The 15,995-nt window shown below is 35.4% G+C and overlaps 1 protein-coding gene across 2 annotated transcripts in view; it reads right to left on the reverse strand.

Moving 5' to 3' along the window:
• LOC138320646 (phosphatidylinositol 4,5-bisphosphate 3-kinase catalytic subunit beta isoform-like) overlaps positions 1-15,995 on the reverse strand; it is a 102,369-nt gene that overhangs the window by 29,876 nt on the left and 56,498 nt on the right. The window contains exon 1 of one of the 2 annotated variants that reach the window (XM_069263787.1): positions 403-548. The exons of the other annotated variant lie outside the window; for it this stretch is intronic. The gene's annotated coding sequence lies outside the window, so the exon portion shown is untranslated. Of the gene's footprint in view, positions 1-402; positions 549-15,995 lie in introns of those variants that run through there. 2 annotated transcript variants of the gene reach the window in all.

Raw genomic sequence — 15,995 nt, forward strand, 5'->3', positions numbered from 1 at the left:
TTTCCCCATCTCCACACAAAATCTGGAAGGAATACATGTAGTTCATTAGACGTGGTAGGACAAGCAATGGAGACAAGGACGTCACTGTATGTCCCCCTCCCCATCTTTCCAGCCATTCCTATCATGTTGAATTAAGGCATTTAAAAACTTCTAATAATTAAAAAAAATGTAGCTTTCAAATACAGATCACTTTAACTCAATATCTTAAGAACCTTAGGTTGAAAAATTGGGCTTCCCGAGAATCTGAACTAGGACAAGTGGTTTGTTATAGCCTAATCTGAATGTATGTATATATACATACCTCATGTAGATCTGTATTATATATTATATATTGTATATACTTTTTTCTTTTACTTGTTTATATCATGAAATGTAATATGATTTTTGTAATAGTTTACTTACCAAGCAGCGGTGATACTTTTGAACTTAGGATCATGACATATATCAATATTATTTGTATCCGTGAAACAAGGCCAAATAATGAAGTGAATAATTAAAAGGGATAGGGTACACAAGGATGTGTTAAGGCATCCTGGTCTATATATATGTGTAGTGATGATATCCGGATGTAAATACCATTACAAACAGAGGACTTAATAAACAATGCACTTCAAACTATATACTAATATACACAATAACTACACACATAGCAGGGTTCAACTTCATACACATAGTCACTAATTCAATTTCTCTTTTAATTTATGATCACATGGGCAAGTTCTGCCCTTACTCAATGGTATAGTTTAGGATGTATTTCCCCCAACTTCATGTAATTCAGAACTTGTTTACCACACTCTATATAATTGAATTAGGCCTTGTTTTCCCTACTCTATGCAATTTAGGTATAATGTTTGTCCTACCATAATTTAGGACTTGCTTGCCCTACTCTACATAATTTAAGTACAATGTTTGTCCTAGATGTAATTTAGGACTTATTAGATCACTCTATGTAATTTGGGACTTGTTTGCCTCAGTCTATGTAATTTAGGACTTGTTTGCCTCTCATTATATGTAATTAAAGGACTTGTTTGTCTCACTCTATGTAATTTAGGACTTGTTTGTTTCACTCTAGGTAATTTAGGACTTGTATTGCCTCACTCTATGTAATTTAGGACTTGTTTGCCTCACTCTATGTAATTTAGGACTTGTTTGTCTCATCATATGTAATTTAAGGACTTGTTTGTCTCATTCTATGTAATTTAGGACTTGTTTGTCTCATTCTATGTAATTTAGGACTTGTTTGTCTCACTCTATGTAATTTAGGACTTGTTTGTCTCACTCTATGTAATTTAGGACTTGTTTGTCTCACTCTATGTAATTTAGGACTTGTTTGTCTCACTCTAGGTTAATTTAGGACTTGTTTGCCTCACTCTATGTAATTTAGGACTTGTTTGTCTCATTATATGTAATTTAGGACTTGTTTGTCTCATTCTATCTAATTAAGGACTTGTTTGCCTCACTCTATGTAATTTAGGACTTGTTTGTCTCATTTTTGTAATTAAGGACTTGTTTGTCTCATTATATGTAATTTAGGACTTGTTTGCCCCATTCTATGTAATTTAGGACTTGTTTACCTCATTCTATGTAATTTTAGGACTTGTTTGTCTCATTCTTTGTAATTAAGGACTTGTTTGTCTCATTAAATGTAATTTAGGACTTGTTTGTCTCATTATATGTAATTTAGGACTTGTTTGCCTCATTCTATGTAATTTAGGACTTGTTTGCCTCATTCTATGTAATTTAGGACTTGTTTGTCTCATTCTTTGTAATTAAGGACTTGTTTGTCTCATTCTTTGTAATTAAGGACTTGTTTGTCTCATTATATGTAATTAAGGACTTGTTTGCCTCACTCTATTGTAATTTTAGGACTTGTTTGTCTCATTTTATATGTAATTAAGGACTTGTTTGTCTCATTCTTTGTAATTAAGGACTTGTTTGTCTCATTATATCTATTTAAGGACTTGTTTGCCTCACTCTATGTAATTTAGGACTTGTTTGTCTCATTATATGTAATTAAGGACTTGTTTGTCTCATTCTTTGTAATTAAGGACTTGTTTGTCTCATTCTTCTGTAATTAAGGACTTGTTTGTCTCATTCTTTGTAATTAAGGACTTGTTTGCCTCACTCTATGTAATTTAGGACTTGTTTGCCTCATTATATGCAATTAAGAAATTGTTTGTCTCATTCTTTGTAATTAAGGAGACTTGTTTGTCTCATTATATGTAATTTAGGACTTGTTTGCCCCATTCTATGTAATTTTAGGACTTGTTTACCTCATTCTATGTAATTTAGGACTTGTTTGTCTCATTCTTTGTAATTAAAGACTTGTTTGTCTCATTATATGTAATTTAGGACTTGTTTGTCTCATTATATGTAATTTAGGACTTGTTTGCCTCATTCTATGTAATTTTAGGACTTGTTTGCTTCATTCTTTGTAATTAAGGACTTGTTTGTCTCATTATATGTAATTTAGGACTTGTTTGTCTCATTCTTTGTAATTAAGGACTTGTTTGTCTCATTCTTTGTAATTAAGGACTTGTTTGCCTCACTCTATGTAATTTAGGACTTGTTTGCCTCATTTATATGCAATTAAGAAATTGTTTGTCTCATTCTTTGTAATTAAGGACTTGTTTGTCTCATTATATGTAATTTAGGACTTGTTTGCCCCATTCTATGTAATTTAGGACTTGTTTACCTCATTCTATGTAATTTAGGACTTGTTTGTCTCATTCTTTGTAATTAAGGACTTGTTTGTCTCATTATATGTAATTTAGGACTTGTTTGTCTCATTATATGTAATTTAGGACTTGTTTGCCTCATTCTATGTAATTTAGGACTTGTTTGCCTCATTCTTTGTAATTAAGGACTTGTTTGTCTCATTATATGTAATTTAGGACTTGTTTGTCTCATTATATGCAATTAAGGACTTGTTTGTCTCATTCTTTGTAATTAACTGACTTGTTTGTCTCACTCTATGTAATTTAGGACTTTTTTGTCTCAGTCTATGTAATTTAGGACTTGTTTGCCTCATTCTATGTAATTTAGGACTTATTTGTCTCATTCAATGCAATTTAGGACTTGTTTGTCCTGCACTCTATGTAATAATTGAAAATTTGTTTGTCCTACACTTATACTGTTATTTTTAAAAGGATCTATTTGCACCAATCTATGTAATTTAGGACTTGTTTGTCTCATTCTATGTAATTTAGGACTTGTTTGTCTCATTCTATGTAATTTAGGACTTTTTTTTTCTCATTCTATGTAATTTAGGACTTGTTTGCCTCACTCTATGTAATTTAGGACTTGTTTGTCTCATTCTATGTAATTTAGGACTTGTTTGTCTCATTTTATGTAATTTTAGGACTTGTTTGTCTCATTCTATGTCATTTATGACTTGCTTGTCCCTGCACTCTATGTAAACTGAGAATTTGTTTGTCCTACTCTTTCAATGCTATTAAGACTCTGTTTGCCCAAATCTATGTAATTTAGGACTTGTTTGTCTCACTCTATGTAATTTAGGACTTGTTTGTCTCATTATATGTAATTAAGGACTTGTTTGTCTCATTCTTTGTAATTAAGGACTTGTTTGTCTCATTATATCTAATTAAGGACTTGTTTGTCTCACTCTATGTAATTTAGGACTTGTTTGTCTCACTCTATGTAATTTAGGACTTGTTTGTCTCACTCTATGTAATTTAGGACTTGTTTGTCTCACTCTTTGTAATTTAGGACTTGTTTGTCTCACTCTTTGTAATTTAGGACTTGTTTGTCTCACTCTTTGTAATTTAGGACTTGTTTGTCTCACTCTTTGTAATTTAGGATTGTTGTTTGTCTCACTCTATGTAATTTAGGACTTGTTTGTCTCACTCTATGTAATTTAGGACTTGTTTGTCTCACTCTATGTAATTTAGGACTTGTTTGTCTCACTCTTTGTAATTTAGGACTTGTTTGTCTCACTCTTTGTAATTTAGGACTTGTTTGTCTCACTCTATGTAATTTAGGACTTGTTTGTCTCACTCTATGTTAATTTAGGACTTGTTTGTCTCACTCTATGTAATTTAGGACTTGTTTGCCTCTCACTCTATGTAATTTAGGACTTGTTTGTCTCACTCTATGTAATTTGGTTTGGTTTTGTGGGATGTCCTACTTAATCTTTGTATGTACTTTACAGTGAGACTGCACTACAAAGGAAGCAATGGTTTATCACTGTAATAAGAACACAGTAGCTTGTTATTTCCTCAAAAAAATGCACATTTGTCTAATTTGTCCACTATAGCTCATGCTCATGAGCTGTTCAAGCACTTTCATGGAAATATTTTCATCTACCTCAGTTTCCACCCCTGTTATAAACTTCAATAGTGAAGCAATCAGTGATAAACCTAGATATATTTTTAATCATTAAAATGTCATTTTAAGTCATGATAGCAAAATTGGGATCCCTCATACTAGATTAACTGGCCACAGTGTATCTACAACATCAAAATCATCTTTCTTCTAACAACAAAATTGTTTACTCACCTATACTCTTATCAAAATTCTGGTTTAATTTATATATGAATAACTCTATCATAGATAATATAAATCAGCATTTAAAGGAAAATGAAGCAAAAACTGACATAGACAATAATAAAACTACAATTACCAGGTTAAGAACCACATAATATTCTATTGTTTTTCTGCTTCATTTGTATATATGTATGCATATATCTAATAAATCAGAGATAACGGCTTAGCCGGCATGTAAACAATGATGGTCTGTAATACAATTCAGGAAGACTTCCTTATTGATATATTATACGGAGGACCCTTGAAGCCCAGCAATATCATGACCTTATGAGAGGAAAGACATTAATGGGATTATTGGAACTTTACCCTAGTAGATTATATGATCAATGGGAGGGGGGGAAAGGAGGTAGAGGTTGAAGGACATTGGAAATATGTGTTGAAGGAAGGGAGGGCAGAAAGAGCTGTTGAGAGAAGAGTGGAGGGGCCTTGTTTAAAGAAAGAGGGAAATGTTGTAGGGAGGGCATGAAGGGAGGGCAGAGGAAACTGAAGGAAGGGTGGAGTGAACTGTTGAAGGGAGGGCATGAAAGGAGGACAGAGGAAACTGAAGGAAGGGTGGAGTTAACTGTTGAAGGGAGGGCATGAAAGGAGGGCAGAGGGAACTGAAGGAAGGGTGGAGGGAAACTGTTGAAGGGAGGGCATGAAAGGAGAGAGGAAACTGAAGGAAGGGTGGAGGAAACTGAAGGAAGGTTGGAGGGAACTGTTGAAGGGAGGGCATGAAAGGAGGACAGAGGGAACTGAAGGAAGGGTGGAGGGAACTGTTGAAGAGAGGGCATGAAGGGAGGGCAGAGGGAACTGTAGGAAGGGTGAAGAAAACTGTTGAAGAGAGGGCATGAAGGGAGGGCAGAGTGAACTGTAGGAAGGGTAAAGAAAACTGTTGAAGGGAGGGCATAAAGGAGGGCAGAGGGAACTGAAGGAAGGGTGGAGGAAACTGAAGGAGGGTGGAGGGAAACTGTTGAAGAGAGGGCATGAAGGGAGGGCAGAGGGAACTGAAGGAAGGGTGGAGGAAACTGAAGGAAGGGTGGAGGGAACTGTTGAAGAGAGGGTGGCAGAGGAACTGGAAGAGAGGGCAAATGAAGGAGGGCAGAGGAAACTGAAGGAAGGGTGGAGGGAACTGTTGAAGGGAGGGCATGAAAGGAGAGAGGAAACTGAAGGAAGGGTAGGAGGAAACTGAAGGAAGGGTGGAGGGAACTGTTGAAGGGAGGGCATGAAAGGAGGGCAGAGGGAACTGAAGGAAGGGTGGAGGAAACTGAAGGAAGGGTGGAGGGAACTGTTGAAGAGAGGGCATGAAGGGAGGGCAGAGGGAACTGAAGGAAGGGTGGAGGAAACTGTTGAAGAGAGGGCATGAAGGGAGGGCAGAGGGAACTGAAGGAAGGGTGGAGAAAACTGTTGAAGGGAGGGCATAAAGGGAGGGCAGAGGGAACTGAAGGAAGGGTGGAGGAAACTGAAGGAAGGGTGGAGGGAACTGTTGAAGAGAGGGCATGAAGGGAGGGCAGAGGGAACTGAAGGAAGGGTGGAGGGAACTGTTGAAGAGAGGGCATGAAGGGAGGGCAGAGGGAACTGAAGGAAGGGTGGAGGAAACTGAAGGAAGGGTGGAGGGAACTGTTGAAGGGAGGGCATGAAAGGAGGACAGAGGGAACTGAAGGAAGGGTGGAGGAAACTGAAGGAAGGGTGGAGGGAACTGTTGAAGAGAGGGCATGAAGGGAGGGCAGAGGAAACTGAAGGAAGGGTGGAGGGAACTGTTGAAGGGAGGGCATGAAGGGAGGGCAGAGGAAACTGAAGGAAGGGTGGAGGAAACTGAAGGAAGGGTGGAGGAAACTGAAGGAAGGGTGGAGGGAACTGTTGAAGGGAGGGCATGAAAGGAGGACAGAGGAAACTGAAGGAAGGGTGGAGGGAACTGTTGAAGGGAGGGCATGAAAGGAGGGCAGAGGGAACTGAAGGAAGGGTGGAGGGAACTGTTGAAGAGAGGGCATGAAGGGAGGGCAGAGGGAACTGTAGGAAGGGTGAAGAAAACTGTTGAAGGGAGGGCATAAAGGGAGGGCAGAGGGAACTGAAGGAAGGGTGGAGGAAACTGTTGAAGGGAGGGCATGAAAGGAGGACAGAGGAAACTGAAGGAAGGGTGGAGGAAACTGTTGAAGAGAGGGCATGAAGGGAGGACAGAGGAAACTGAAGGAAGGGTGGAGGAAACTGTTGAAGAGAGGGCATGAAGGGAGGACAGAGGTAACTGAAGGAAGGGTGGAGGAAACTGTTGAAGAGAGGGTATAAAGGGGAGGGAAGAGGGAACTTGAGGAAGGGTGGAGGAAACTGAAGGAAGGGTGTAGGAAACAAAAGTTGAAGAGAGGGGCATGAAGCGAGGGTAGAGGGAACTGAAGGAAGGGTGGAGGGAACTGTTGAAGGGAGGACAAGGGGAATTTTTGAAAGAAGTGGTAAGGGTAAAATAAGATATTAGGGTTTTTTTTTTTTTTAAGTTAATTCAACAAGACCTTACATTTAACTTATGAACTTATGAATGAACATATAAGTACAGGACATGTACAAGTGAAGACTGGATGTAATTGTAGCACCATCTACATGCATTGAGTATGATAAAGTACACAGTTACTGACCAGGAACCGTGGCGATATCACGTTCATACTATATACTTTTATATAAAGCTCTATAATGGGTACTGTAGGCGAGGCTTTGTCGCAGACTGGAGATAATGTAATAAGGGATATTAGTGTAATGAGATCGGAATATAAAGATTTCAAATAGAAGAACAAGACTTGTTTTAATACGTGTACAAACATCCACTGGACACTTTAGAACTATTACCGGAACAACAGGTATCTGGGTTCTTCAATCATAGACACACATAGATGATATACATGTAACTTATTTCAGCACTAATATTTTCTGCGTTGGGTTGCTCTTCTTGAACATGTACTATTCAGTGATGAGCGATATGGCGATACGGCAACAAACTATATAGCACATACTACTTACTCTGTGAAAAAATCCCAGGTACAATAACTATTAATAGAATCATTGAAGACAGATATGGTTCAACTGGAGACTGCTGCGCTAGCCATGCCATCATAAGACAGTCACCTGTTCAGAGAGAAGAGTCTTTATCAAATACACAATATAGTCTACTGACTAGTCTTGGTAATGGTAACACCTTTAGGACTGAAGCTTTATTATATGGATAATGATGTAATTTAAACGAGTTTTGGTTGGAAAAAGTGCAAAATCTTTTAGAGACCAACCGACTAAAAATTTTTACATAGTTACAGTGATAAAATTTGTTAAAGTTTTGTAATGTACAATGTATTATTAAAACAACTGACTATTAGTTAGCTACTGTGGTCTATAATTTAAGTCTAGGTTATTACATAACACTAGATATAAAAAAAAAGTTTCAGTCCTTCAGATCAAACTCCAACCGGGGTATTCATTTTGAAAAAAAGTATAATTATTTGTAGGAATAATGATCTGTCAGAAAACAATTTTAAATTTGAAATTCATATTTCACCATCTAATCAGTGGCCGGGTCAAAATTCTATCCTGGGCTTAATTTTCTTTACAAAAGGGCAATTTCGAAGGTCTTTTATGTTTGACTTGAAACACAAATACATATCTTTAAAGTCATGATTATTCAAGCACACAATGGCAGTGTCAATATGGTAAAGCAGAATAAAGGTTAGGGAAAAGAGACGTGCTTGTTTGGTGAGAGGAACAAACTGGTAAGGTATATTCGTCACCTAAATGATCAGGTGTCGCAAGCGATGATGAAAGGATAAGACCCAGGTGACCGTAACGACATATGCATGTGTACTCTAACATGTAGATTTATATAGTATCACATAAGTATTTACCTTATCATTCACAATAATGTATGACTATTGCCATATTTATCAATAACAGGCAGACGGACACACAAATAGCACCGATTGCAGACAAACTAATTGCGTCCTATTGCCCCATATATGTACATCGTTATGTCGAATTTGCTGTATATCAAATCTACGCACATTTTGGTATATATCAAAATAGTTCAGTTTATTTTTCTCCGTATTTTTGACTTCGGACTATTTTACCTTGCCCAGGTATTACCGTCACCAAGTTCAAGAGATAAAACGACTTACAATACAACCCTTGTCATTATAGTATTCACATAAAAAACTAACAAGCATTCAAACAAAGGGTTTATATCAATACAAGAATGAAAAATTATTCTTTATTCATTTATGATACGAAAAAAATAAACAAATGAACAATAAACAAACATGTTTTCAAACAATCGTGACAATCAGTACACTGTTTTGAACATGTGTTATTAAGTGAAGCGGTATACGTAACTGAAATTAGACGCCAAGCCCACAAAATCCTTACGTTATTATAAGAAGTTTCGTGTTCATGGCTCGTAAACATACTCCGTTTTTTATCATTGAAATAAAAAAATCATTATTTTGCGAAAGTTTTTTATCCAATACGTTTAAATTCAATTTATTGGCCTTAAACCATCCATTAGTACGATTGAACCATGCAGCCGTTCACACAGCGTAATATATATTCTCATATTGTTTTTCACAAAGTAAACAGTATGACCATACACACGTATGTACATAGCTAGTACTATTCTATAATATAAAAAAAAAAAAAAAAAAAAAAAAAAAAAAAGGGGGAAAAATATTCGGTGTTGCCTTGGCGTAATATAAATAACTAGATATTTGTACAAGAATCTGATATAAAGTGTACCTGTTGCTCATGGGTCACACCGTTCACAATTGAGTCTTGGAACTTTACAAACTAATACCTCTGAAATTAGAATATCAAAATTACGATCTAATTAACAAGCCAAAGGATACTGTCCTTTGAGCTAAAGGCTTTTCTCATCAGCACATGTTATTACAACTTTGAACAATTAAAACGAGCATGCCTAATCAACGCCTGTAACACGATCAGAGCTCTAATGAAATAATCATTGACACAAAATCATAGTAGCTATTACATGTACTGTCCATTTTGTTGATAATGTCGTAATTAAGTGAAAATAGGAATTTTTAGAAAAGGAAAGATTTCTACATCAACTCCTCAGAGAGGGTATTTCAAGTTTGTACTATTACTCTCCATGACAATTATATTTTGGTGGAGATAAATAACAGGCTTAAAATGCGTTCCATTGGAATAGAAATTTAACATATAAAGAAATTATTATAACCTAAAGAACCGGTAACTTGGTTATTCATATGACGAATATGAATGATATGGAACCAAACATAGCTACAGAAGTCATCGCAATCCTGTATTATAATTAAGAATTAAAACCCAGCTAAGTAAAAGATTCCCTTTGGTTGGTATAAATGACCAAAATAGGAATACATAGAATGTTAACACCTATTAGTCCATTATGTAACTCACTTGTTCCTTTTATTATATGGTGCGCCGGATCCATTAAGTACCCCTAAATAAATGGACAGTAAATTATTTTTCTGCGAAACAAAGGAAAAAAAAAACGCTGCTGTATGGAAAAACTAAACATGTTTATTTGACTATCCAAAATTTTAACATTTAAGTTCACTCCTCCATCCGAAATTATTACTTCCCCTTCCTAGCTGTTACTGTCTTTCTGAAAAGAAAAAAAAAAACATAATTAGATTCTTGCATTATTATTTGTTACATCTTTTTAAAACTTGTAATTGACGAGGAATAGGAACTCTAAGATTCTTGACTGAGGTGGGATAATATGCAGTCTTTTAGATCAGATATCTCACAACCCTTATAACATAATAATCTGATGATATTATGTTATAAACATAATATACTTAAGAGCGAAAACCTGTCTAATCTGACACCTGCTTGTCCCTATCCTATTCTGCTAAACTGTTCCGTATTCAACAATCATCCAAGCAAATAATTATACAACAAAGATACTCTACCTTGACTTTTCTATTCTACAGCCCTGAAATAATCTGACCAGAAACCCCCACGTTGAGTGTCGGGATTTAGACAGGTTTTCATTGTTATTACCATAGTGCAAATGCCTATCACGTATGCAATCAGCATAATGGAGTTTATTTTATCATAATCTATAGACATTGCGTATTGTAGATATTAGTTGTATCGGAAAACACAGTAATGATGTGTTTGCTAGTCTGTAGCGAACCAAACACACCTTGTGCTTGTATGTTATTTCTGAATGTAGTAAGATTTAGGACGAATGCACCTGTCCTCTGATGCGAATAAATAGGTCACTTCTCAAACAGGCAAAACAATCAGAATCACAGCATGCGTACATCGCCTTTAACATGTAAAAGTGATAGGCCGAGATAAAGGAGAAAATATCAACTGATCACGACAATGTTCCAAAAACTCTGGATTTGTCAGACCGACCTAAATGGTATTAAAAAAAAACCTAACAAATGTAACTGTGTCATGCGATCCTCAACAATGTAGTTAGTACCATGTATATTTCACAGTGGTGAAGTGAAACAAACCTTTTGAAATTCTTCCTGAAAATGGGATTTCCCATTTCTCAAAACCGTTTACGAGCAATGTATTTGAGAAAGTAGTTAAGCGAATGGTCTTATTTTGTTAAAGTGAGATAAAAATTCTCTCTCACACTTGTCGCCATTTATTTATAGAGAAAGGATATGTACCTCGCCCCTGCGGGCTCGGTACACTATCCATTCTTCCATCTACTAAAGTGGAACATAGTTTAATATATGCGAAATTATTCCATTACATAGTATGCCCGATGGTCCACAACTATAAGTGTTAATAACCAATCTACATTCCATGTTGTCAGTGATACCTAACGACTGAGTCTGTTAAAACTGTGCGCCCAGTCCAAACTAATATCCAACCACATGATAAGCATTGATAAAAACAGTAAAAAGTACTAAGAGTGTCTCTGAGTAACGTATTACGTTAATCTCGATTTCGTCTGGAGTAGTAGTTGAATTAAACAAGAAATCTGATATTTATTATTTTTCGTGTTGAAACCAATCAATGATCATCATGTTAATTATCGATAACGTCTTGTATATATAGATACAATACAAAGACAGAATAACAGTCATCTATTTGTAAACACTAGAAGTAATATATATATATTCATATAGACAGGCTCTATAAAGCTTTCACCATGTGTCCTATATTTACATTGGCTAATACATGGTTCATGATTGACATACAAGATTATAAAGAATATAATGTACAAATTTACCACGATGTTGTCTAATATTCGAAACAAATCGAGTCAAATCATTAATCCTTTTTTAATAGCGATATAAACCAATCCAGAAAGCACCTCAACAAAGTGAGTTTCCTGAACTTGATTATCTAAAAGTTATAGAGAGCTATTTTCGAACACAAGGCTAATCACGATTTATAATAATCCTTTCAAGTATAACCTAAGAGCAACTATTTAAATTATTATTTATGTTTAAATTTTTGTTTTTTTTTTTGTACACAACAATGACCATTTCAAAAACAAATATGGGTTAACAAAATATTAAAATCACTTGAGCGTCTTCTCTTTTTTCTCAATAAGTATCGTAATAACCAACTTGAAATGCTTAAAATGATGATATTAATATTAAAGAAAATACCTAATTTAAAATCGCACTATTGATCCTGATGGCAAGAAATAGAAGAAGAGGTTCATAAGTGTTTGTAAAGTTGAAAGTGTGTCATTGTATATATATTACATTTACACACAGGGAATTATTAATGGGACTTAGTCTTTTATTTATAATTGTATTATATAAAAACTTGATAATGAAAGCGCCAAACACCCACCAATGTAATTTAACCATTAACGTAAATCATTTTTAAATACACACGCCGAATTAGCGGTTTTGTAAATTTAATGTATATCTGGTATATCCTATATATAGAAGGACCTTCATTTTGTACAATTGCCGCTCTAGTGTATGAACACTTGAACACCATTTCCATTCAAATAATTTTTCCCTTTCATAAATTAATTCCCAATTCATATGAATAATATTCCTTTGGTGCCAATACAAAAATGAGGTGGACATTTTCTTTTAGCTGCATTAACTGTGTAGTGCAGTCATGGGAAAACTGCCATCTGATTGTGGTGCGAATTCACAGTCTATGTTGTAGCATAATACCACAATCACACCTACTCCCCCTGATCTGTGCTTTACAATTGTATAAAGCAGTAAATATCAATAACACGAGTGTAGATGGAATACCGTGCCACAAAAAAGTAAACTAAATAGAGGTCGTAATTTAATCGTTGGTGAACATTTCAAATCATTGATCTTTTCGTAAAATATTAATACACATGAAAGGAGCCTTCCCCCTTCCTGAGTACAAGGTGTAAAACTAATACCTACATAAGTTTGCAACAATAAAGATGATTCAATAGTGTAGGACAAAAACTACATTTTATAATGAATAAACGACTTAAAGTTCATTACTTTATTGTAGCTAAATTATTATTATTATAGTGAAGTAGATAATAAAGAAGAATGTCAAACAAAACATTCTATACTTACACTGATATAATTTTTTATGTAAGTTCACCCCCCCTATCATACCAACGATTGTACTTCTGAGCTTGGTCCAGGGCTCATTACAACTCATGTCCGTCCTGAAGCTGAAATTGCAATGTGCTACCCATGCAAGTAAAGCCTCGTGACGTTACGGCTAATCAAAAAATTTAAAACAATTTTTATAAATTCACAAAAATATGGACTTTCGGTATTAAAACTATAAAAAGTATAGCTTAACAACGAAATTTTGTTGTTTGAAAATATCCACGACTTATTTATTCATGTAATGGAAAAATTGACTTCACAGTCTAGATTTCGTTATTTATCAAAATTGGCATGGATGATTAATACGTTTGTAAAAATTGCACAATAAAACGCTCGAGGTTTGAAAGCCTCGATGATTTTTTAACCACATTTTGTGACCCTGTCGGGTAATGATATCCCACATCCTTCATATCACACACATTAGAAAGAGATCTTATATTCTATGATCAATTTGAAGTAGTTATTAAGATTGATATCAACATTCGGTCCACAGCACAGGCCACCAGACATTAGATTGCTGGATAGATACACAAAAGCCATCAATTAAGCTTAATATTTCCAGGACATACAGTATCTGTTTTCTAGGGAATGGTACATCTCCCCAACATGTTGATGATTTTATAATGGATTGGTCAGATATTCACTATTAGGATTTTTTTCCACATGGTGTATCAAATGTCATAAAATCAACATAACTTGAAACTAATAAAAATAATTTTGAATTATATTATTATTTGTGGCAGTACTGAATTCATCAAATTCATTTGATTTCATTCTAATTTTTCTGTTTCTGCTGCGTTGTATTTGCTTTGATTTACAAATGTACATCGATTCGTTGAAGTATTGGCGTATCTCAACGATCTCAGGTGTTTGAAGAAATCACCGGCGTTCATAGAGTAACCAAGCGGTCATACCTGGAGAAAACTGAAAATAAACACTATAGTCGGTACATATTTTAAGAAGGAAAGGAAACAACTAGCTAAACACAGCTGAAACTTTTTTGGAAGGGAAAAAGGGAGACAACTAAAATTTCACAGATAACGCATCTATTTTGGAGGTGTGGGGAATAGGCGGAAGGAATCTTTAGTAGAAATGATAAATGAGATTAAAAAAACGTTTTTCTAGGCTACTTACCGGAATGTTGATGTGATGTAAAACAAAATAATTTAACTTCAACATCCTATTTTGTTAACAGCTTAAATGCAAAACTCGTTTATCTAAATCCAGCTAACGTTCTACACCCATTTCACTAAGTCAGTAAATAGCGGTTGTCTGTCTGTTGTCGCACCACAAATAAAATCTTTCTAAATGATCGTTAATTGTTGATCTTAAACCATTTTATATCTTCTAAGTGTGATTTTATTTTTATCCGTTTCCAAGCCATTCGGGGGTGAAACATCATGGGGGTAAAGGGGAGGGGGGGTGTAGGCTAACCGATTTCACATTTTTTTTTGCGTATTTTAGCAATTACATAAGCAAAATCTGTCTACATAGACCAAGAGAAAATTGGTTATTAGACCAAGTGGTCGTCATCCACAGGGCAAAATGTGCTGCAATTTACCAGTTGGGATCCTGAGAAAGTGGTCCCATCAACCAGATGGACTTTATACCAGATATAGTCGCTATTTGCAAGTTTGACTGTATTTGATGCATTAAGCAAGTTGTGTGTAGTGTATTTTCTACATACCTTTATACATAATGATAAATACACTCGACATCATCTCGGAATTCTGGTTTCAAACTGCAAAATAACCGAATGGTTTTTCACATATTGAAGATTAATAGTACATGATGGTCGGACAGAGAAATCTCTACCCGTGGAGAAAATAGCTTCTTTCTAACCCGAGGCTTGTCGATTTTCCTTTCCAGCAAATACGCAAATTCATTCAAAGCGTTGTCAATTGATTAAAAAAGGCTATGTTTGTGCAGGTAGTTTTAACAAAAATGAATGCGAAGATTTCAGGCCCTTTAGGCCTTTTGAAAATCACAAACGGAAAAAGTAATATGATTTTAAAGGGATAACTAGTAGTACTTTTGATATGCAAAGTTTCAAGAAAATTGGACTGTGGGCAGTTTCTATGAGATTTTTTAACATAAGCTTGAACACCACCTTTACATCAAGATCATGCTAGCTTTATTTTGTTTGGTTGGAACATCGTGTTCTCGTGGATGTGGATATTCGAATATAGTAATAGCTGGTTACTGGCTAGGGTTTGTGTCTGTCCTCTCTCGATTTATCTAGGTTTAATGCTAAATTCAAAATGCTGTACAAAAGAATGTCACTTTGACATGCGTCTATATAGAGATTGAACAGTGTTTTGATTGCGTTAAAGGTGGTATGAACGCAATGGGATACAGACATATTCAATGTAGCGCGTTAGCGCTACATGTAGAATATGTCTGTATCCCATTGCGTTCATACCACCTTTAACGCAATCAAAACACTGTTCAATCTATATATTTACATAAATAAGTCTGCTTTTACGTCAAATTTAAAACGGTGATGGTTGCTAAGTTGGGTAACTACGGTAGTCAGGATGACCGAAGATATAGTTCCGATTGTTGAATGTTATAGCTGCAGTTTCGTTTGAAATATAACAATGACACCTTTCAATTATTTTTAAAATATGTTTTTTTTTTTCAATTTGATAATATATCAATAATGTCCATTTCGAATAAAAATTGAGATAACCGAGGCGGAACGACTACCGGTACGGTATCGTTGTCAGGGTAGTGATGCGGTCCGAAGTGGAGCGAACCGCCATATTTGATTTTCAACCGAGGAAAGTTACTGTGATATAGTCTATTGATGGTATGACCGTTGAGCTACTGAATGTTTGTCATGTATGTATAGGTCTACGAATACGATATAGACTA

The sequence above is a fragment of the Argopecten irradians genome, chromosome 1 (genome assembly GCF_041381155.1).
Source record: "Argopecten irradians isolate NY chromosome 1, Ai_NY, whole genome shotgun sequence".
Taxonomy (NCBI): Eukaryota; Metazoa; Mollusca; class Bivalvia; order Pectinida; family Pectinidae; genus Argopecten; species Argopecten irradians.